This window comes from Pongo abelii, chromosome 10 (assembly GCF_028885655.2).
Source record: "Pongo abelii isolate AG06213 chromosome 10, NHGRI_mPonAbe1-v2.0_pri, whole genome shotgun sequence".
NCBI classification, from domain to species: Eukaryota; Metazoa; Chordata; class Mammalia; order Primates; family Hominidae; genus Pongo; species Pongo abelii.
The window spans coordinates 25,640,664-25,662,669 of NC_071995.2; the positions used below are offsets into that span (position 1 = coordinate 25,640,664).

The window sequence follows — 22,006 nt, forward strand, 5'->3', positions numbered from 1 at the left end:
TTACTGGTTTTTTTAAGTAGAATTATTTTAACACTATTAAATTTTATCTCATTATGTTTTGCCCAACATAGATCCTATCACAAACTTCCTGAACACCAAATGAGATAAAATGGGTTAAAGTACATGTACAGGTACATGCTTTCCAAAGAAAGGCTATGAAACTTTTACTTTCTTCAACTTCTTTCATAGAAGTTCTTAATAAAAATAATAAACAGGAGAACCCAATGATTAAAAAGGGTGGCACCTAACTACAGACATCTCTTTAGCTTGATAGAGATATAGTAATCTAGTTCCCTTACGTACATTTCTTCAGCTATTAATCTATATTACCATACTGTCAACCAAATCAAATTTTATGATACATTATGAATCTACCTTTTACAAATCATGATATTGGATAACAGGGGGGCCCTATTAAAAGAATTAAATTAATTTTGTATTATTAGATCTTTGAGAACCCATACTGGCTTCTGGTGAACACTGCTTTCTTTCTAAGTGGTCAGAAATGATCTGCATAATAACACAATCTAGGATTTCACTAATTTCTTAAAAGGTAACATATTGAAAATATAAACATTTCCTTCATTTTAAATTCAGGGTAACATTTACTCATCTTTAGTCTCCTGATGCTTTTCTTCTACACATTATTTCAAATGTTACCAACGATAGGTCTTCAAAAACAAGTTAGTAGCCACCCCACCCTCTCTTCTTTCCTCTCCCAATGAGTATGACTTAATTATGGGTACTCAAACTTTCAATACTGAAAATCAAAGCAACTAGCTATGGAACTTGATAGTTCTCCTTTCCTCATCTCCTGCATTCAGCTAGATCTATTCAAAATGGGAGTAGATCACTTTTCACATCTTGACTTCTCACAACTCCACTGCTGTCACTCTAGTGCAAGCCGAAAGTCCCTCTCACTGCGCTACTGCAATGGTCTTTCCACCTATCTCCCTATTCGAGTCTTGCCCTCCAGGCTGTCTATTCTCCCCACAGTAGCCACAGTAAGCTTTGCAAAATGTTCAACTGACCAAGTCACTCTCCGACTTACAACTGGCTTCCCATCACACTTAAGATTAAAATCCAAGTGATCTTACTACGCCTTCCTTTCCACCCTAACGCCCCCACCAGCAGCAGCTCTTTTAACTACTCTAGCTTTCTTGCTGTTCCTGGAAGTCAAGAAGCTCAGTGTCTCTTCTGGGTTTTTGTCTGCCATTTTCTCTCCCGAGAGCCTCCCACAGATCTTCACATGACTTGTTTCTCATCATTCAGGTCCCAGATGTCATCTCCTCAAGAACTTTCACTGATCTCATTGTCTAAATCAGTACCCCCAACCCTACCCTCACCCTGTTTTATTTCTTTCATCTGATTAATCGCTATCTTCACCTATTATATATATATTTATTTCTATCTCTACCCCTAGAACCCAAACTGTTTGAGAGCAGGGACTTTTGTTTTGTTCATTAATATATTACTGGCATTTATATTAATAATGGACACATAGTAGACACTCAAAAAATAGTTTTTAAATGAATTGAATGAGTACCCCAAAGGAACAAATCTAAGACTATAACTTATCATAATACATTTCTCCCTGTGGATACAGGGAGAAACATGTAGGACTGGGGACAGATTTGGCAAGTCTTCCCATCACACTGGGCTTTAGGGCCCCCACGTAAGAGCCTAGAGTCTTCATGTACTAACTACATCAATCAATAGACCAACAGTACAGTCCAAACCCTCTGTTATCAAACAACAGCAGCATATGAGAGGCTTCAATCTTGAGTGTGTGGGGGCATAAGTATTTTTTTCTTTTCTATCTCAACCACCACTCTCTCAATTATAATAAATGAATAAAGTAGATTGAAGCTAAGAAAAAATACAGCAAAATTAGAAGCTGGCAAAAAACAAACCCACTGCCTGGGGCAGCCTGGGGCTGATGGATGATGACAGCTAGCAGACAAATCCTGTTCCCCATTCTAAATTCTGTCTACTAAACAAATTAGCAAGCTCATCAATAACTGCACGGCATTTACCTTCTGCAGCAACAGCTGCTGCAAAATCGTGATGCTGACTTTTTGGGTTGTGGTCTTGCCATTGGGACACAATTACAGGCCAATCAGGGTCGGAGATAACAGAATGACAATCCGGTATGATAGAAAAGGGTTTTGCAAGGGCTTGGAGGATAATCAGCTTTACGGTCATCTGTACTGAATCTACCACCCATCCCAAAATAAGTAGGTATCTGAATGATGAGATCTGTAAAACTGATTCTTGCGTTAGAAATTTACTGTGAAAAACTTACAATAAAAACATTAAGTAACTAAGCAAAAAATTATGAAATAGATAATCTTATATATGGATTATGCTTTAAGACATGGTCCTTGTCATGGAAACTAGTGCTTAATGTAGAAATTATTAAAATTTGGCAAAGCTTTCCTATTCTTTAAAAAATTATGACAATACTATCTTCCATTTGGGGATGAAAGAAACTTTGTTTCCCATCTTCAAAGAAGTGGGGAAATTTAAGACTACACATTACGTATGCAATACAACACATACAATACATCTTTCTTCAAAAGTTTAAAAAAGAATAGCAAAAGAGAAAAGACTAATTTTACACAGAATGGTTTGTATGCACACCTACATGAAGATAAAGATGGCAAAATATTCTTAAAATATCCTGCGTGGGGAAAAATAAAACCGTGAGTGGCTGAATAACACACAATAGCATTCAGAACTAAGACCTGACCACACTATTAATTAATTAGGGGAAAGGTGGCTGAAAGAAATTGGAAGAGACTGCCTGGGTCTATTTCAGGCATTTTTCTCATTAGAGCTCTGAAATTCATCAGAGTGGGTTTTATCACACACAACAAGGGAAGCCTGCATTTCTCCTGGGCTAATCATGCCCCATCATACTAAGTGGTCACAAAGCAGCAGGGCCATCCCATGAGAAGGCGATCTCATCCTCACCTGAGAAGAAAAAAGAAATTCATCAAGAACCCTACTGTAGCCAAGAGAAGCCAAGACATAGCACAGAGAAGTGCCAGGTACATATTAGTTTCCCAAAGGTCTTCAGCAAATCCTACAGATTTCAGGAATCATTGCAGAAGCTGCTTCCTGAGACTGATCTGCAGGAGCCCTGCTGCCACTGATGATGCTATTCTCAGCTGACATTGGCTGACCTGACCATCCAGACCAAACTGAAGGAGGAGCTGGCTGATGCAGGGGCTAGACATCAAGGTCTTTACCCTTTGAAGAGCTCTCACAGGACAGATGTGGTGATTTCCACCTCTTCTCTGCTCTAAGCATTGGGTATCTATCTAAGGCACTTACCAAGTTGTGCAATTAATATTTTCACAAATATCCATATCTCTATCTGATTGTGATGAAGTATGCTTAATTCTTTTGGGGACACAGCCAGAACAATGCCTGAAAAAGTTGATCAGTGTTCAATAAGTGGCAAGTAAAAGGTTGTTTTTATGTTCACGCTACACTTAAGTTAAAACGAAGACGAAAACAAGACCAAAGGGCATCATTTCAAAAAATAAAAATTGTAGTTCAATTTGCTCTCAATCATGTTGTGTTATTCTTATTGGCTTTCAGCAGAAGCCTAACTTCTTTTATTTTTTTCAAATTATGATACGCCTTGTCAACATCAAGACTTCAAGAGGTGGTGGGCTTCAAGAGGCCAGAGACAATTTTCTTTCCCCTAACTTTACAAAGCTTGATGATCTCATAGATTCTCAATAAATGACTGCTGATTAATGAGTATTCTACTATAGCCAGCCAGATATTAATGATTCTCCCATTTCCTTCCAACGTTTATTATACGTTTCTTAGAAAAAACAAACTTGTTTTAAATGATCAGTCCCTTTCTTCTTCCATGAGTAAGAACTTTACCTAAAATGTCCTACCACAGGGATGAGAACTACACAATCACTCCCCTCAGGTACAGAGCCTGGAGAATAAGGATGGAGAACACAGATCTATTAAAAAAAGAGCTACCATTTTGTCAGTAGCCCTAAGTCTTTGGAACCACAAATCAGTGTCTGGTATAAGCCTTCTAGAAGGCTCAACCAGGGGAAATTTTAAGAGAAGAGTTATTTTAGAACTGAGAACATGAGTGGTGATTTGACAGAAATAATTGGCCAAAAAATATATTCTTTTCCAATTGCTCTCTAATCTGCTGTGTGGCTGCAAATATATGAGCAAGTTCCCTGTGCCTTACTTTCCTTATCTGTGAAGCTGGTGGAAAACCCACTGAATTCTATTAACTGGCAATAATTCTAATAGGACTAAGTTTAATATGTCTACATTTTGTGATCCTCAAAATTCCCAGTGGGTGTAAACAAAATGAAAATATGCAATATAACATTCTCCTCATGGAAAGAAACAATCAATAAAGCATATCCAGGGTTGAGATCTGCCATAATATCTATGCTAGGGTGCTAGAAATAAATAACTTACATATGTTATTTCATGGACCCTGACAGGCTGGTGCCTTGTCACACCCCTGCTTCTAATCTTCTAGAAGTCTCTAGCTGAAAACTACTTTCAAACCAGGATTTCCTGGGTACTGCTAGCAGTGACATCAAAGCCATCAGTTCAAGGGTCACATCTTCTCTCCCACTCCCCTGACATCTCTGTCTGGCCTGCCCTCGCAGAATGGAATGCCCTCTTTATCTCTAAGAAGTGCATGCTGCTATGAGAAGGAGGCTGGCAAGGGAGGTTATTGGTTGCAATTGTTTAAAAGATTCTAATAATTGCAGCTAGGGATCCATACTCTCGTGTCACATAAGTTGGAAAATGGGTCAGACATAATGCATTTGGTTAAGTGTCTAAACTGAAAAGGTACTATTTTATTTTAAATGGCATAGTCTTTACAAAAGCTAAGGTTACTGGTGCAATGCTCTCTCATTTTAAAACGTATCAGGGACATGCCCTCTGAGGGTCAGGCTTTCATTTGCTGATGTTAATTCTCAGCTGCCTGCTCCTCGTCCTTCATTGTACCCTGTGTCTTAGCTGGGCACGCTCCTGATTCCCTGCTATATCCAGACGGTCCATGTAAATAGTGTTTATGTTAAGGAAGTCATGTTCAGTGTGACTGGAGCACACAGAAACTGATGTTGTTGTCACTTTAGATTAAGCTCTTATTTTAGTAAAGGAGGCAATTGGAGCAGGCAGCTGAGTGGCCGAATGAAATATTCAGCTCATTTCATTTAGAGCTGCCTGGTTCCCATTGTTCATGCTGGCACGGCTGGTTAACCCTGTTGGTGCCGCATGGCAACAGCTCCCGCTAGCTCCTGCCTCCACTCACAGGCTTCCTCCAGCTGACACTTTTTAAGTCGTCCATCAACGCACGTAGAATTAACCCAGTGAATCTTGTAGCACAAGTTAAACCCCTGGATGTGTCTTTGCAGTCTCCTATTTTTGCACCCAAAATGGATGTGTTAAAAAAAGCGTTAACTATGTGTGTAGAGTAGGCCTAAATCACCAGGTACAGCTAGAAGACTGGTGAGCACCAAGATGCTTACAACAGAGTGTTTTTGTGGTGACTGCAAAAATGCAAAATGTGTCTGCCAGAGGGAGATGTTTGGCTTAATTCCTTGAAATATTTTAAGTACTGCTCTATAACAAGGAGTTGGTTAAAACACAAGTTGAGGGCCATGATCCCATAACAAACATGCTGAAGAATACTAATTACATTTATTTATGTTTGAAACTTACTATTTGTAAACACTTACATATACAGAGTTGTATTAGTACTTTGCCACCTTCCTGGAAGTACCATTGCATCCTGCTCACTTTTGAGAATTTGAGGTGCGTGTTTAGAAACTCTCCGATCATTCTAACATGATCATCTAGTAATATCAGAAAAAGTCTTCTGACTTCCAAGGCTTGCTTTCATTCTTTTTCTTTTTTCCGTTCTTCTTCCCTTTTTCTTTTTTGACAAGTCAAACCAGAAAAGGTGATTGAGGGAAACGAAAAAGTAAATACTATTTCCATATATGAAATCCCTGGTTAAATGAAAGACTCTTGACAGTTTTTCAACCATCAGAAAATGCTTTGTAGCATAAGATCTTATCGCCGCAAGATCCTAAGTAGAAATTATTCTTTACAATTTACAGATAGCATTTAATGTACATATAAATTACCAGTCATCACTGGACAATAATAACTATTTGTTATTATGAAGATGCACTTAACTCCAAACATAATAATAAGTACATGCCAGGCTAAAAGTGACCCTTACCTTTATGGTGTCTAAATATTTAGTAAGTATTTATTCTGTGGATATATGTATTGTAGAGGGGCCAAAGTTTATACAGTTTTAGAAAGAGAAGACAAATTATAAATTTAACATGAAAATGAATATTCATTTGCTATGAAAAAAACTCAACAAACTTTAAAATATCAAGAAGGGTCCCAAACATCACAAATCCAGAAAAAAAATACATTCACATTATCTCCCCGATCACAACTCTTTAATGCTTTTTCCCCTACAGTTATGAGCTGCATATTCTTTGCACCTTCATAAATATTGTTATTATTATTATTTTATTTATTTATTTATTTATTTTGAGACACGGTCTCGCTCTGTCGCCCAGGCTGGAGTGCAGTGGCACGATCTCAGCTCACTGCAAGCTCTGCCTCCCAGGTTCACGCCATTCTCCTGCCTCAGCCTCCCAAGTAGCTGGGACTACAGGTGCCCGCCACCAAGCCTGCATAATTTTTTGTATTTTTAGTAGAGACGGGGTTTCACCATGTTAGCCAGGATGGTCTCTATCTCCTGACCTCATGATCCACCCACCTTGGCCTCCCAAAGTGCTGGCATTACAGGCGTGAGCCACCACACCCGGCCAAATATTATTTTTTATAGCGAGAATAATCATTCATTCTTTCATCTGGAATATTTCATCAAAATTTGTTTTTAGGCCAGGTGCGGTGGCTCACGCCTGTAATCCCAACCCTTTGGGAGGCCAAGGCGAGAGTATCACCTGAGCTGAGAGTTTGAGACAAGCCTGAGCAACATACAAAAATCCTCATTTCTATGAAAATTTAAAAAACAATTAACCAGGTGTGGTGTGTGCCTGTGGTCCCAGCTACTCGAGAGGCTGAGGCGGGAGGATCACTTGAGCCCAGGAGGCTGAGGCTACAGTGAGCCAGGTTTGCACCACTGCACTCCAGCCTGAAAGACAGAGTGAGACCCTGTCCCCCCTCCAAAAAAACTGCTTTTATTTATCACTGAGATTCAGAAAACATGCAACTACACACACACAGTGGTACTTGTGTTTCTATTACTGCTACAGGTTTGTGCCCTAAAAACAAAAGAATGTTGAGAAAAAGAAATCTATCAAAAAAGAAAAAACGATGCATTAATAGTAGCATAAACTGCATTAGTCATTAAATTCCTGACAGGAGAGAACTTCTATTTTGACTATGCATTGATAAACCCACATCCTCTGCTATTATTGCACATCTAATAACAGGAAGGGTTTTGCAGAGAGTAGCTTCTGTCTCCATGTATTTCAAACCTAGTTTCACTCCCACCACCCATGAGCATACATGAGATACCAGTGCTGTGGACACGTGCACCGGGTAACATGACCTCGGGCTCCACACCTGTGTGTCAGAATGCTCCAGGGAGTTGCCAAGGTGGACAATTATCAACAGCTTCACTATACATGGAAGTGTTTACAAACAACCAAAATAGAACCCACTTAATTTTAGACCACAGCATCCCCAGTTTGATTCTCCCTTTGTTGGACCCCCACCAAAAATAGCCACGGTCTTTCTAATGCCACCCCAAAACACGACAGTAAAGGAAGGGCAGTCAAAGTTGAAGCACTGGTCTTACATGACTGCAGCTAAAATAGCTTTCTTTTCAAATTTTACAAAAAACAAACAAACAAACAAAAAAACACGTGAGCATCTGAGCACACTGCCTAGAGCGTCTCCCCATACTTGGGAAAGGACTCATAGGAGTGAAGGACCCTGAGGCTTAGTTTCCCCTCTGGTAAAACAACTGATTTCTTCTCTGGTTGAACAAATTTTAAAAAACCAATACATATCAGATATTTGTCAATAACTGTGATTATAAAGATATACTAAGGGAATTTTATTTCAAGACATAGGGAGTCCAGTAGATACTTAACAATAATTAATTTCATGAAAAATATAAAGGAAAGAGTATTAAGAGCAAATTCTGTTCTTGGAATTATAAAACCGTGAGTACAAATTTTCTAGAAACACGAAGATCTTTCCATGTCTAAAGTATAATGAAAATGTGGAATTAAACAAATGAATACATTGCCACATATTTCAGTGGCTAAAAAAACAATTGTTGAGAAGAACACACATATAAGTCTGGTTATTTTGAATTGCCAGTAGCAAGAAGACTATGGAAGCATCCATTTGGAACCTTTGCTTTCCAAAAAGCCATGGAAATATTAATAAATACGGAAACAATTCCAAAATTTAATTTTGATGAGATTTTCTCTTGTGCTCCCAGCAACATACAAATTGTAATCTAATAACATATTATCTCTAAAATATATGTAAAACATATTTGTTGAACATATAGGTATAGTACATTTCTCCATTCAACATAATACCAAATCAAAATATTCTATGTACTGGTAATGTAAGGAAAGTTTGCTATATTATCTATAATAAGGTTTTCATATTAAGCTCATTCTACTTTAATTATCTTTGATTATGCCTTAGAAAGATACCCATTAAAAGATAAAACATAAACTTTCAATCTGACCATTAGCCTTAGGAAATCCAGTCCATAATTCAGCGTATGCATGAAAGTAGCTAAACTAACTCAAGTTTTAATAGACCTCTCAAGCCATTCATTAAGACTTTAAAGGAAAAATTGGTCTTAAATATAGAAGTCAAATTTCAGTTGAAACTTTCAAGATAGATGGCCCAATCTCTGAAGTGGGTGAAATAACTAAAAAGCTAATTAGTTTTTAAATTTTTTCATAACTTTCCATTTTGTTTCTTTTCTTCCTTCTTCTTTTCATTCTTGACACCCAAGGAACTGAGTGGCCTTGCCACGAGAAGCATTAGCAAATGAAATGATTTATAATAAATATTTCAAGACAACAAGTTTGTGAGGAGGGCGGGGGAAGAATTTCGACTTTTAGGAAAGTTGCTGAGCAACAGCAATGTTAAAGCAAAAGCACAAAGCCCGAAAAGTTAGCAGAAAAAGAAATTAATAGCCAGTACCAAGTCACAGTTGACTCAAAGTCAGCAACAGGAAACATTCAAAAACATTCCAATGCATGCATTAACAGATGAAATTTAGACCTACTAAGTCTGATTTCCTGTTTCTCTTCCCAAGTCTCCTTATCTAAATAGACAAAATGCTTCAGTGTAATAGTGCTGCTGCCTCAGGTAGACTCCCAAATTCCATTAGCAATGGAGAATAACCACCCCCTCCATGCTCCACACACACACTTTGCTGAGTTTGCAAATTGTAGATACCAAATAGCTTCAAATAAAGTATGTGACAGAACTGAAACACTATCAAACAAAATATGTTAACAAAGTCTAATAGGCAAATGACTTTATAAATGTCAGTGTCTAAAATGAGTGTTGGCACAGTATGGCTTGTGGTCCAAATCTGGCTCACTCCTGTGAAATAAAAATGGAGATTTTAACAGATGACCACTTACAATCGATTTGGTGACAGAGACATTAACTTTGAACTCCCAATTAAGAAAAATGTCCCCTCTCCAAAACCTGACTCATAGTGTAAAAAATGTACTTCGTTGGCCAGGCACGGTGGCTCATGCTTGTAATCCCAGCACTCTGGGAGGGTGAGGCGGGTGGATCACGAGGTCAGGAGTTCAAGACCAACCTGGCCAAAAAGGTGAAACCCTAACTCTAATATAAATACAAAAATTAGCCGGTCCTGGTGGCATGTGCCTGTAGTCTCAGCTACTCAGGAGGCTGAGGCAGGAGAACTGCTTCAACCTGGGAGGTGGAGGTTGCAGTGAGCCGAGATCGCGCCACTGCATTCCAGCCTGGGCGACAGAGCAAGACTCCATCTCAGGAAAAAAAAAAAAAAAAGTTATTTTTTGTTATTACTATTATATTTTGAACTATGTCCATTAAAAATTTGTACTGGCCAGGTTTGGTGGCTCGCACGTGTAATCCCAGAGCTTTGGGAGGAGGTCAAGGCAGGAGGATCACTTGAGGCCAGAAGTTTGAAATCAGCCTGGGCAACACAGCGAGACCTCGTCTCTATAAAACATTAAAAAATTAACCTTGCATGGTGGCATATGCCTAGTCCCTGCTACTTGGGAGACTGAGGCAAGAGGATGAATTCTGCCCAGGAGCTGGAAGCTGCAGTGAGCTTCAATTGTGCCACTTCGCTCCAGCCTGGATGACAGAGCCAGATCCTATCTTTTAAAAAAACAAAAGTGCAAAATATTTTTTTCACTTAAAGTACTTACATAATATCCTCAGTTTTGCCTCCTAGCCTACAAAGCCTAAAATATTTACTCTCTATCCCTTTTCAAAAAAAGTTTGCCAACATCTGGTCTAAATCTGATCCGCAAAACTGTTTTAGCCTCACTTATTTCTAGCTTTTATGATCTATGCATGTATGTATGTATTTAGAATGTATAACATAACTACTCACATAAAGGATTTACACCTACCTCCTAATGCTCCCTAAATCACTACCAGGAAAAGACTACAATAACTACCCCCTGAAAATAGATGCCTAGAGAGAGTTCACAATAATGGATGGTATTTATCTCACTTGAGAGTAAAATGAGAAGGAGGTGCCATTTTTACCCAGTAATTTAGCTTGAAAAAATTAAAATTATAATGCCCAGCGCTAGTGGGAGTATGGGCAAGAAAATCCATTTCTACATTAACTGCAGCAGTGTTAAATAGCACAATTTACCTGGAAAGCAATTTGGTAATAGATAACAAAATCCATTAAAATATTTACACACTTTGACATAGTAAATCTACCTCTGTAAATCCAGAAATATGAAAACACACACATAAAGATGTTCCATAAAATGTTATTTACAATAGTGACCTGTCCCTACCACTTTTTTCCCCCATTAATGGTCTTAAGAGAAATATTGGTACAATCCTGTTCCTCACACCAACATAGCCATTAATTCCTTTGCCTGCATCTTTTGTATCTTTTTCTTCTTCATCTCTGCAGCTACTCTCCTGTTTTAAGAACCTGTCATGTCTTCTTCTGGATATCACCTTAGGACTGGATCTGCATTTAGGAGGTTCTAAAGCTTATACAATTTGGGGGCCCTTTTAAAGAGAAAGAAAGCAAAATTGTGAATGCAAAATGTGTGTGGGCACTTTGATGTCACCTAACATTAATGGAAACATAACAGAGGGGTAGCAGTATAAAAAAAAGAAAGCATGAGTTTTTAACTGGTTGAACTTAGAAATTTGTACTTTTGCAACATCTATAAAAACATACGGCTGCAGAAACACATTTTAGGGTCCCTACTAAAATACTGCTAGGAACCCATGCAAGCTTCATTTATTTAAGCGTTACTTCAGCTTCTTAGTTTATCTGGCTCCTTATCAATCTCTTAGTTCCTAAAGCTTGTAACTTCTAATCCGTCTATCCAATCATAATGCTGAAGGTTAACTTTTCTAAAATGATATTCTAAACACACTCTTCCCCTACATGAAAATCTTTCTTGCCAATAGGATAACAGGCACAAATCTTCCCATGATATCACTCCCACCTACTCCAATCCCATTCTCTGTTATTCAAGACACGCTACATTATTTACAGTTCCTTGTAATATTATTTCCATTTTCTCATACCTGAGCAGATGTTCTTTCTTCCCTGGAACTGAAATTATTTTCTCCTCTTTTCTGGCTAAAGCATTTCTGAGCAACTTTCTATTTCAACTTACCTTGTGAAGCTTTCCCAGAGCTGACAATAAAGTTGATAGCAACCTCTTTGGCCACTCTCCCTAAGTATTGCACTTATTCCCTATTATAAAGACTCATTCACTGTGTGTTTCCCCCGATAAATCAAAAACTCCTTAAGGAAGGAAACCTTGTCTTAACTATCTTTATTCCCTAAGTGCTTGCACTGAGTAGGTGCTCAGTAATGCTCAGCTGAATGAATAAACAAAACAGGAGGAGAAGCAAATATACCAAAAAGCTACTTTTGTTGCTTTCAGTTCTTACACTGTGAGCATTTTTTTACTCTTATTTTAAAATATTAGTGTGCAGCTGTATTTGTTTTACAGTGGGAAATTCAATTTACAATAAAATATTTCTTTGAGCCTGACTCTAATTTTCATTAGCTCTCCTACCCAATTCTCTTAAAACCCTGCACACCTGTGCCAAGCTTATTTACATGGCCAACAGTCTACTTTACTTAAAATCACGGTTAGATCCCTGTACACAATTAGCTAAATAAATATCACTAGTGCAGCTTCATTAAAGTGTATTTTTCTTAAGCATTTCTCAATACACATATTTCTCAGTAAGTAAGCACCTATTAGAATTTTGGCAAGAAAAATCTTACCATGGACTTGTTTCTGTAGGTATATACTTCAGGTCTTAACTGAAAGGAATAATAAAAGAATTTTGCCATCTAGAATAAAATAGTGACAAATACTACAAGACCCAAATTATGTTCATATACATAAAGCCATGTTTCCAAATCACTATAATAATTCCTATCTCCCACCTAGGAGGCACTAAAGAATTGTTTTTAAAAGGAAAATATCAAAACAATCTGATAATTCTCCTAAATATAATCCCCATTGAAGCTGAACATATTTTATCCTTTTTTAGCTAAGCTATCATTATCATTATCCAGTAAATGCCTGCAGGAACTTTATAGCTAACAGTTTACCCTTTTCCTTTTGCATGATTTAAATATGTTGTTTTATTACACATTGTTTAAATATGCCCTACGTGAAGCCGACCACACACACACACACACACACAGCATATTTAGATAGGAATATAGGTCAAAAGCACCAAAAAAATGCAAACCACAAGTCTTATGAATAACACCACCAAACTCGAGTTGACACTATTTTAGTAGCTTCAGAAACATTTGAACCCTGGCATAATTTATACCTTGAATTCAGGCAGAAATTCATTTTCTAGCCAATGGTGTGATGGTGATAGATTGGACCTCTCTACAGACAGGTGCCATTTCCCCTTTGTGCAAGGCTTGCTGTTCTGAGTTCACGTGATGGCACCACCTGATGTCTAAGAGCTTTTTCCTAGATGGGTCCATGCTTCTGCTAGCCTGGTTTGATTGTTTAAAAGAAAGCCAGCATTCTTCTTGTTGCACAATCCTGCGTGTAAGAGCTGAGATGAAGTGTAGGATAGCAGAAAGAATGCGAGCTACAGAGTCACGCAGTCATGGAGAGGAATTGCTGCATGGGCACTTCAAGATCTGTGTGACTTTGAAGTAATTGAGCTCCTCTGAACCCTGGTGTTATGGGTTGCATTGCCCCTTCCCCCCAAATTCATATGTTGAAGCCCTAACCCCAGGATCTCAGAATGTGACCTTATTTGGAAATATGGTCTTTGTGGATGTAATTAGTTAAGATGAGGTCATTCTTGTGGGCCCTAATCCAGTATAACTGGTGTCCTTATAAAAAGGGGAAATTTGGACATAGAGACAAATGTGCATAGGGGAAAAATAATATAAAGAGCTACAGAAAGAAGACAGCCATCTACAAGCCAAAAAAGAAGGGCCCAGAACAGATTCTTCACCTGCAGCCGTCAGAAGGAAACTACCCTTCTGTCAGCCTTGATTTCTGACTTCTATCCTCTGGAACTGTGGGACGATCAATTTCTGTTGTTTGTCACCCTGTTTGTGGTACTTTACTATGGAAGCCCTAGCAAACTAACACATCTGTTTTCCTCAAATGTCAAATCCTTAATATAAATTATGCGGTGCCATTTTAAGGATTAAAAATCACATGGTAAGTACCAGAAAGAAGGCAGGCAATATATTTTATCACGGAGGGGTATACTGTTTGAAGTATTTTATCTCATTTCCTTGAATCTTGCTTCTTTCCCCAGTCAGCCAAGTAGCTATACTCTTCACTCATGGCGTTAGAAAACTGTTGGCAAGGAAGGGAAAACAGGGCACTGGGGGGGGTGTCAGTTAATAAATTGTGAGGTTCAAAAGCCTAATGCCCCCTAGGAAACTGGAATGATTCCCACCCATAGAAAACAGGATCAGAAGAGACCTTCCTACATATAAACTAAGCTAAGGGCAGATGTATACCCCTTTGAGTACAAAATAAGGTAGTTAAGGCATGTGTGTACATCAGCGGATCCAGGAGCAAGATGGAAGTGGCTGGTTTCATCCTATTCCCCTGCCACCCTGATCCCAGGCCCCACTGCCTCGACTCTCCCTAATGGGAGCAGAATGACAGATTGGGAGATTCAACTGAGGTAACTTCCTGAAACAAGTATGAAATTTCAATGTAAATGACCAGGTCATAATCCAGATTTTAAAAGAAATTGAGAACTATGGATGGCTCTAAAACCTAACAGGAAGTTATAAAGGATCAACAGAAGGGAGAGTAGGGGAAGAGGCTTCAAGAGGCTATTGGATAGAGCTGCTGCCGATGCCAAGTCCCACCTTCCCCCGAGAGAGAGACAGAAAGGGCTACCTTTTCCACAGGTCTTTAGAGAGGCTTCAGAGGAAACCTTTAGTGGGCCTGGGTGTGTCCCCTGGAGTTTGGGAGACCCCACGGACTGCAGCCTGGCTCCCACCCTGAAAATCCAGAGGACAAGAGAGCTGGGCTAGGAGAAGCTCTGCAATCTGAGAAGTGCCCGCAGCCTCTCCCACCCATGAAGGTTCATAAGAGGCATGGTTTCCTAGAGCAGGTGTGGGCCAGGTGTGAGAGAGCCAGCCTGAAGCCCAAGAGGACCACCGGCGGTATTCACGAGACACCAAATCAGAGGCCAGAGGGAACAGACTATCTGAAACCAGGCGCTGAGTGGGGAGTAGGGCGCTGAAGGAGAAGCCCTGCCCAAGTCAGAAGAATTGAAGCTGGGTGGGTCCATCGGAGGGGCCATGAAAGCCTCCCAAAAGTGACCAACGGAGAGTCAGTGTTAAGCAGCTTCCTGGCCCAGAAAACACAAAGCCAGCTTAACATAACATCCATTCAAGTGAGAAAAATCCCTGAGCTACTTTTCCCCTCTTCTTTCCCGTGCTCTAACCCCTGAGAGTTCAGCAACAGCAACTAGGAAGTGGGATAGGAGGTGATAGGAGAAGAGAGAAAAAAATGACAGACCTTTTCCCACTGCAGTAGTCCAACTCAAAAATGGACCCCAGATGGGGGAGGGCAGATCATCTGATATTAAATTAACTTTGAAGCTATGATTATGATTTGATATTGGACATAATCATTTCCGAATGTAGATTATTTCTGTAACTTAAAATGTCCAGGACTTTTTAAAAAAAATCTAAGAGTGAACTTATAAAGTATGGAGTCTGCCTGAGACCTAAATTTCACCCAAAGCAAGGGAATACCTGCCACCCTTCTCCAATGCATTTCAAAGAAACAGAAGGAGATGAAAAATAAATTGTGTTTTGATTGATTTAATAAGTTGTGCTTGTTCAAAATATGATTAAAGAAAGAAATCCCAAATATGTTGGGGGGAGACAGGGGTGATGGGCAAAAGAGTTTCTTTCTTGGGTATAGTCTGAACTTCAGAAACAGCCTGGTGGTACATCCAGGACTTAAGCAGCCTTGCAAAGGATCTCGTGCCATAGCATAACACAGGAGCCACTGAACAAGACTGGCAATGCAAAAAAAAAAAAAAAAAAAGGGTGGGGGAGCTTTTTAATCCTGAGTTTCCTCTGGGCCTGCAGCAGTGATAGCATGCCCCTATGTGCCCAAGAGGTATCTGGAAGAAACTAAGAGAAGGAGAACAGAAGATCCTCGAAGATAGATCGAGGTGTGCCTCGGCAGCGGTCCACAAGTACTGACAAGAGATGGTAAGACAGACATGACTAATGGAGAGATGACAGCTAAAGAACTGGGATCCACCCCTCGAGAACTTGGCATCTCATAGCCTTATCCAGAACTTCAGTGAAACCTCAGGCTGCTGATATGGTTAAGTAGAGGGTCCGAACAGCATTTAATTTCAGGTTAGCTATGGAAGAATAAAGAAAGTTACATTTCTTGCACCCACAGATAAGATACCCACCTGCCACATTTGGGGAGGCTTGTCCAAAACTTCTGAGGATCCTCCTGAAGTATGGCTCTACACCTTGGACCGGTTAAAAAGCCTAGAAGAGAATTAGAGCCCAGTCATTTAGAGGCAGATTCATAATGTACGGAGATGGGGTTGACTGTCTGAAGTTTTAGCTATTTTAAGAAATATCACTGGATTGCAATAAGCTGAGTGTGACAGAATACAGTATATATACTACTATAGAAGCCTTAAAATCTTAAAATTCCAACCAGACAGATATGGAGTGATCAGCAGAAGGAATGGAAATAGAGTGAATTTGCCTGTTTCATTTACTTTTGAAATAAAATGCTCCAAATCCAGGAACAACGTATAGAAAAGAGGAAACGTAGTAGGGAATTTCAAGGTTTCTATCCAAGACTTGGAATTTTTTAAGGCATCCAATCTCTTTCTGATGAGAGAAGAAAAATAAACCCAGGTTAGGGAATCAATTATGACAGGAATGGTACTGTAGACAGACTGTTCAAAGAAAAACCTTTCTGATAAGGTGACGTTTGAGCAGAGATCTCGATGAAGTGAATGAGCAGGCCAGAGAAGGAATGTTCCAGACGAGGAAACGGCAAGTACAAAGGCCTTGTGGTGAGAGCTTGCTAAGCATGTCCAGGAACAGCAAAAAAGCCTCTGCGGCTGCCATATGATTATCTGAGGGCAGAAAGCGGGGACATGAAGCTTTCCCACGGAAAGCGCCAAAAGACGCTTTCAGATTTTAATCTAGAAGCCTTTACAGAAAATGTTGTTTTTAATTAAACATTTTAGTTTGAAATAATTGTAGATCCACATGCAGTTACAAAAAAACAACACAGAGAGATCCTGGGTAGCCTTTACCCAGTTTCCCTCATTGGTAACAGCTTGCAAATATGCTACATTGTCACAACCACGATACTGACACTGACAGAGTCAAGATACAGAACATTTCCATCACCACAAAAATCCCTCAGGTTGCCTTTTTATAGCCACACTTGTTTCCGCTCCACCCCACCCTCCTTAACCCCTGGAAACCACTGATCTATTTTCAGTTTCTATAATTTCTTCACTTCAAAAGTATGATATAAATGAAATCATACACTCAACAGAACTTTCTAAAGATTCATCCAGGTTCATGTATGTATCAATACTTTATTTTTGTTGCTGAATAGTGTTCTATGGTATGGATTGTTTAATCATTTATTGAAGGATGCTGAGTTGTTTCAAGTTTGAGATTAATTCACACCGATTAATAATTCGGAATGGCAATTATTAAAAAGTCAGGAAACAACAGATGCTGGTGAGGCTGTTGAGAAATAGGAACGCTTTTACACTGTTGGTGGGAATGTAAATTAATTCAACCATTGTGGAAGACAGCATGGTGATTCCTCGAGAATCTAGAACCAGAAATACCATTTGACCCAGCAATCCCATTACTGGGTATATACCCTCAAAATATAAATCATTCTACTATAAAGACACATGCACAAGAATGTTTCTTGCAGCACTATTTACAATAGCAAAGACATGGAACCAACCCAAATGCCCATCAATGATAGACTGGATAAATAAAATATGGTACATATACATCATGGAATATTATGCAGCCATAAAAAGAAATGAGATAATGTCCTTTGCAGGGGCATGAATGAAGCTGAAAGCCATCATCCTTAGCAAACTAATACAGGAACAGAAAACTACACACCACATGTTCTCACTCATAAGTGGGAGCTGAACATTGAGAACACATAGACACAGGGAGGGGAACAACACACACCACCAGAGCCTGATGTGGGGTGGGGAGTGAGGGGAGGGAACTTAGAGGACAGGTCAATACGTGCAGCAAACCACCACGGCACACGTATACCTATGTAACAAACCTTTACGTCCTGCACATGTATCCCATTTTTTTTTTAGAAAAAAATAAAGTTTTTTTTTAAAGTTTGAGATTATTATGAATAAAGTCATAAACATTTATATACAGGTTTTTGTGTGAAAATGTTTTCTTTTCTCTGAGATAAATGTCCAGGAGTGCATTGCTAGGTTATATACAGCAGATGAATGTTGTTTTTTTCTCCCCCAAATCTACCTGTTTTGCAGAATTTTACATCCCCACCAACAATGTCTGAATGAGCTAGTTTCTGTACATCCTTGTCAGCATTTGATATTGTCACTATGTTGTTTTTTTCTCCCCAAAACCTACCAAAATGTTTTGCAGAATTTTACATCCCCACCAAAAATGTCGGAATGAGCCAGTTTCTGTACATCCTTGTCAGCATTTGATACTGTCACTATCATTTATTTTAGCCTTTCTGTACTTGTCATTGATTAATGATGTTGAACATCTTTTCATGTGCTTAGCTGCTATCTGTATATCCTCTCCCAAGAAATGTTTCTTCAGGTATTTTGTCCATTTTCTAATTGGATTTCTCTTTTTTACTATAGAGTTTTGAGAGTTTATATTCTTGACACTAGTACTTTGTCAGATATATGGTTTGCAAACACTTTTATTCCGATATGTAGCTTGGCTTTTCATCTGTAGCTTGGCTTTTCGTCCTTTCAATAGGATCTTTCACATAGCAACTTTTTTTCTTTTTTAAACAGGGTCTCATTCTGTTGCCCAGGTTGGAGTGTAGTGGTGCAATCAAGGCTCACTGCAGCCTCAACCTCCTAGACTCAGGTGATCCTCCCACCTCAGCCTCCCACATAGCTGGGACTACAGGCACATGCCACCATGTCTGGCTAATTTTTGTATTTTTTGTAGAGGAGGAGTTTTGCCATGTTGACCAGGCTGGTCTCCAGCTCCTGAGTTCAATCGATCCACCTGCCTCGGCCTCCCAAAGTTCTAGGATTGCAGGAGTGTGACACAGTACCTCGCCTCAAATAGCAAAATTGTTCATTTTAATGAAGTTCAGTTTATCAACTTTTCCTCCAGCTTTTGCTATAAAATCTAAAAATGCTTTGTCCAGACCTAGACCCTGAAGATTCTTTTTACCCCTAGAAGTAGTATAGTTTTGAGTGTTACATTTAAGTCTGTGGTCTATTTTGAGTTACTTTTTGTATAAGTTATAAGACTTAGGTCAAGAGTTTTTTTGTTTGTTTTCCCTATGAATGTCCAAATCGCTCCAAGAATGAACTGTTGAAAAGGCTGGTTTTTTTTCTGTTGAATTGCTTTTGCACTTTTGTCAAAAATTGGTCTGATATGTTGTGAGTCAATTTCTGGCTTCTCTGTTTTTTTTCCTCCATTGATGTAAGTGTCTATCCCTCTGCAAATATCACAGAGTGTTGATCACTACAGTTACATAATAAATTTTGGAATTGGGTCGATTACTCCCACTTTATTCTTCTATTTCAAAGTTCTTTTAGCTATTCTAATTCCTTTGCTTTCCAGCTGAAATTTCAATATAAATTTTTCTTCTCTGTATCTACAAAAAGCCTTGTTGAGATTTTGATAGTAATTGTGTTAAGCCTGTGTGTCAGTTTGAGGAAAACTGCCATCTTTGCCATGTTGAGTCTTCCGGTCCATGAACATGATATAGCTATTTATTTAGATCTTCCTTCAGCATTGTGTGGCTTGCAGCATACACATCCTTTAATGTGTTTTGTTAGATTTATACCTAGGTATTTCATTTTCTGAGTGACTGTAAATAGTATTGCATTTTAAATTTTGATGTTCAGCCATTCATTGCTAGTATTTATAGAAATATAACTGACTTTCGTATGTTTATATCTTGCTACCTTGCTAAACTCAAATTAGTTTTGGGAGTTAGTTTTTCTTTTCTTCTTTTTTTTTTAAATGTTCCTTGAGATTTTCCACATAAACAATGATATCAAATGAAAAATAGGGACAGTTTTATTTTTGTCCTTGATAATCCATATGCTTTTAATTACAATTTTTTGCCTTTTTGCACCGGCCAGAAATTCTAGCACTATGTTGAAGAAGGGTCATGAGAAGACATCCCTTGACCTTGTTCCTGATCTAAGAGGAAACACTCACGTCTTTCATCATTAAGTATAATGTTAGCTGCAGATGTTTTATAGATGCTCCATGTCAAGTTGAGAAAGTTTTCTATCTCAATTTTTCTGAGAGTTTTTCTCATAAATGGCTGTGGAATTTTGTCAGTGCACTTCTTGCATGAATTGATAGCATTGTGTGATGTTTCTTCTTTAGGTTGTTAACATACTGAATTGCACTGATGGATTTTCATATACTGAGCCAGCCTTGAATCCCTTGAAATAAACTCCCCTTTGGTCATGATGAATAATATAGTTCTTTTTACGTATTGCTAAATTCTATTTGCTAATATTTTGTTAGTATTTTTTGTACCTGTATTTATGGGGGATATTGGTCTCATTTCTTTTTTCGTATTTTGTTTTAGTATCTGGGTAACACTACTTTCATAAAATGAATGGTTTTCTGGGGGAGATTGTTTAGGGCTGGTTTCAATCCCTCTTTAAATATTTGGTAGAATTATCTAGTAAAACCATCTGAAGATTACTTTTTTTGAAAGTTTGTTAAGTTACAGATTAAATTCCTTTAACTGTTGTAAGGCTATTAAAATTATCCATTTAATTATGGGTGAGTTGCAGCAGTTCATGTTTTTTGAGGATTGGATCCATCAGAGTTGTGAATTTATGTGTGTACAGTTGTTTGTAGTAGTCCCATATTATCCTTTTGGTGTCTGCAGAGTCTGCAGTGATACATCCATATCGTATCGATACGATTGATAAATCGTATCGATTACTGACATCGATAACTTGTGTTTTTTCTCTTTTTATACTGTTAGTCTTACTAGAGGCTTGTCAATTTTACTGATCTTTTAAAGTAACCTGAATTTTTTCATGGATTATTTTTCTGTTTTCAATTTTATTGACTTTTGTTCTTAATATTATTTCCTTCCTTCTGCTTGCTTTGGATATTTACAGCTCTTCTTTAGGTTCTTCAGCTATGAACTTAGATTACTGATTTGAGACTTTTCCTCTTTTCTAATGTAAGTGTGTGGTGTGCCATAAACTTCCCTCTCAAAATTGCTTTAGCTGTGATCCACAAATTTTTACGTGTTCTATTTTTATTGTCATTCAGTTCAATATATTTTTTACGTCCCTTGAGACTTCCTTTGTTACCCATGGATTATTTACAATGTATATTTCTCAGTTTCCAAGGGTTCAGAAATTTTCCTGTTCTCTTTCTGTTATTGATTTCTAATTTGATTCCATGGTGGTCAAAAAATATATCCCATATGATTTTAGTTCTTTTAAATTTATTGAGATTTGTTTTCTGGCCCAGGATATGATCTCTCTTGGAATATGTTCCATGGGCACATGAAAAGAATGTGTCTGCTGCTGCTGCTGCTGCTGCTGCTGGGTTTCAATTAGATTTTTTTTTTTTCTTTTTTTGAGACGGAGTCTCACTCTGTCACCCAGGCTGGAGTGCAGTGGCGCAATCTCGGCTCACTGCAAGCTCCGCCTCCCGGGTTCACGCCATTCTCCTGCCTCAGCCTCCAGAGTAGCTGGGACTACAGGCGCCTGCCACCACGCCCGGCTAATTTTTTGTATTTTTAGTAGAGACAGGGTTTCACCGTGTTAGCCAGGATGGTCTCGATCTCCTGACCTCGTGATCCGCCCGCCTCGGCCTCCCAAAGTACTGGGATTACAGGCTTGAGCCATCGCGCCCAGCCTCAATTAGATTTTCTTGGTTACCAATGTTGAGTTCCTCTATATCTTTGCTGATTATCTGTCTAGTTTTTTAACAAAGTGATTAAACCTGGGTGTTCAA

General features: G+C 38.7%; 1 protein-coding gene across 7 annotated transcripts in view; it reads right to left on the reverse strand.

Moving 5' to 3' along the window:
• Nucleotides 1-22,006, reverse strand: part of SOX5 (SRY-box transcription factor 5) — a 1,035,411-nt gene that overhangs the window by 859,868 nt on the left and 153,537 nt on the right. For all 7 annotated transcript variants that reach the window (XM_054526954.2, XM_054526957.2, XM_054526958.2 and 4 more), the window contains one exon: nucleotides 16,222-16,303. The gene's annotated coding sequence lies outside the window, so the exon portion shown is untranslated. The remainder of the gene's footprint in view (nucleotides 1-16,221; nucleotides 16,304-22,006) is intronic.